At 35.4% G+C, this 3,207-nt stretch overlaps 1 pseudogene; it reads left to right on the forward strand.

Annotated features, from left to right (window-relative positions):
* The first annotated feature begins 221 nt into the window (after positions 1–221).
* On the forward strand, positions 222–1,695 carry LOC108531765 (nck-associated protein 1 pseudogene; annotated as a pseudogene).
* Positions 1,696–3,207: the final 1,512 nt, after the last annotated feature.

A 3,207-nucleotide genomic window follows, 5' to 3' on the forward strand; every position in this document is an offset into this window, starting at 1 on the left:
ACTAACATTTATATTAATAGTTGATAAATCTCTAAGATTGTTTATTATACAGCAGAGTACAATGGTTGTGCTAATGTCAACAGGGCACCATGAAATTTAGTCTAAAAATATCACTAGGCTTTACACAAGCAATAACATATGCTGCTGGTTTTAGAATTTCAGGAAACGATCTGCTTCTAATACTAAGCAGGCTTTTACTATTTTTAATGTTGTGCAATTTTATGGTATTTAGTTTGGGAAATGTTTTAAAATATGGACCTGTAATGCAAAGGTATTACATGCAGTACCTTTCTGGGTTTGATGCCGTTGTCCTCACTGAACTCATGCAGAACCTTTCCGTTTGCCGGGAAGATGACTCAAGCATCATGTCCTCTGTTGTTAACACTATGACCTTTGTAAATGTAAAATAAGTCGAAGATGGAGAAGTATTTGATTTCAGAGGAATGAGATTAGATTGGTTTAGGTTACGGGCATATACTAGTGTCTCTAAGGCTTAGCTTGGCCTTTCAGATCACAGAGAACTTGGAAACATGATGAATCCAATAATGTTTTCATACCAAAAATAGATTCTTTGGTGGAAATGTTGCTTAAAACATCAAAGCTCTACATATTTTGTTTTTATAGTCATGCTCTTGAGAAGATGCTTTAACAGTGTTTGGAGTTACTTTCTCAGTCAAGATACTGAACTGCATTTTCACTACATTGCACTTATTTTATCAGTTGCATTCATGAACTGTGTGCAGCAGAGTTACATCATATTGGAGAATGTAGTCTTCCCTTATGTAATATATTTCTAGATGAAATGGCAAAACAAGCTTGAAATATCATCACAGATATTTGCACAGAACCGTGTACTCTTAGTGACCAGTTGCCGCCCAAGTATTATGCCAAAACCACCAGTCAAGCAGTGAATAAGAAATCAACAAAACAAAACAAACAAAACAAAACAGACTAGTAAGAAAGGGTAACCTGAAAGGGGGAAACCAGGCATTAAGAACACGAAGAAAAACAGGCTGGTTGTGACTAAACTTGACAAATTACACACTGCACTTTCTGAGTTTTAAATTGTGTCTCAAACACGGTGCTGTGGAAACATACCTTTACTCCATGAGAATATTTGACTTCCCATCTGGAAATCCTCTTTACTAAGTTAATTGTTGGGATGATTATGTATAATTGAGCCACACACAAAATGCAAAGCCATCAGAGATTCTAACAGGTGTAAGAGCACACATGACCATACTCCAGCCAATGTAAAACTACATGTAGATGGATATTATAAGAGTATTCAATGATGTTCTTCTTCAACAAACACAACATTTAGGCAGTTATGGAAAACTAATCATTATGAGTCTATATGGAAGTTGGTATTTGGAAACTTTGTTAAGATAAGTCAACTATGATCATATAGCTTATTTCCCTGCAATTAAAGCCTTTGTGAAATTACCTACAGAAAATGAATTAACATTCAATGCAGAGAAATATTCTGACATGTCAGAAATAAGGTCGTTATTAGAACTACTAGGCCCATATGAAGTTCTTAAGTGAAAGCCTTATGTGGCATATTTCATCACAAGTTGCTAAACTTAAGAAATTTGTGGAGAATGTTGAAGTGTTAACATAAATGTGGACCAGCTTTGACAAACCAGACCAGTGTCTGCGCTCTTTAAAAGATTATCATCTGTTGACAATCTTTATTTTGAACCTAACACTGTTGTTAGACCCTAGAGATTTAAAGATGGAGAAGACAAATTCCCTTTGTGTCTTCGAGTAGCTCATGAATTTGAAGCATGAGTGAAGATATGAGTAGAGAGTCAACCTGTGAAGAGTTGTATGTCCTAAATTAATGGAGTTTGAATTTGAACATGTGGTCAAACCGAAACCACCAAATGATTTTCATTAGGGAAGTGACATATCAGATTTCTGTTAAAGTCACATGGCAGGGTAGCAAAGGGGCTGGAGGAGAATAAGTTATAAGAAGACAAGGAGTTCATATTTCTTGAGTGCTTACTATGTGCAAGGTATAGTATTAAATATTTTGTATTCATAATTTCCCCTTATCACTACAATAACACTTACTGACAAGCATTATTATCTCCATTTTACAGCTGGGAAAATAAGGTTTAAAGAGGTTAATTTCCCTACAGTCACAATTGCAGTAAAATATATTGTTGGTATCTGAATATGAACTGACTTCAAGGTTCACGCTTTTTTTCTGAGCTATGCTATTAATTAGGAGGCACTGTATCAGTCTAGAAATGAATGATGATGAAGGCCTGAACCAAGAGAGTGGCAGTGGAATGAAAGGAAAGGGAAAATGTGAGAAATATTCAAGGGATATAATTGGCAAGAAGACTTGGTTATTGTGCAGATTTGGAAGGGGGAGAGCAAGGAAGAGTGAGGTGTCAGGAACTTCTTTCATGTTTTAACTTGCCTGAGTGGGTGGATGATGATGTTATTAAATTGAAAAAGAACAAATGGAAATAGCAATGTTGGAGACACAGGACAAAATGGGGATAATTGATGGAATGAAGTGATGGAGGAGACGGGAAACGGTACAGGTGGATAGGTTACATCAGTTGCTTTTTCTGTAATGGGAGTAGAGAGGCTAAGATTATGTACAGATATAAATAAGTGTTGGGGAGGAAATAATATTGAGAGATTTTAGACTCAATGACTTCTGTACTATCTCTGAAAAAAGGAAGTGAAAGCAGGAGGCAAAGAAGAGGAAGTGAACTTGAAAAGTATAGCATTAAAAGTTTGAATTACCCACTGTGGGGAATGAAAGAGGGAACTGATCACCATTATCTAATAAAATTACAGAGCATTTTTGTTGTTGTTGTTCACTGTCATATGATACCCCTACTGGAACTTGGTCTCACGTTTACTTTATTATTTTTCTATTTTTGAAATTAAAGTTATCATAAATCATAAATGAGATAACTGATATCATTATTCATCCATAGGGTCAACATTCTTTTTTGATGCAAAGTAGCGGGAACAAAGTACATTCTCATCAAAAGCATACAAGCTTTTGTTTGAACTTTTCTTGTCTGGTTCTAATATAAATGCTACATTGGCCTTACAAAATAAATTAGGAGGGTTTTGCCTTTGGTATTTTATGGAAGACTTTGAGTGAGACTGAAATAATCTGTTTTTTGGCATTTCTCTGGAAATTATTAGAGCCTGGTCCTGGTGTTTTCTTCA

This window comes from Rhinopithecus bieti, unplaced genomic scaffold, assembly GCF_001698545.2.
Source record: "Rhinopithecus bieti isolate Rb0 unplaced genomic scaffold, ASM169854v2 scaffold_10225, whole genome shotgun sequence".
Lineage (NCBI taxonomy): Eukaryota > Metazoa > Chordata > Mammalia > Primates > Cercopithecidae > Rhinopithecus > Rhinopithecus bieti.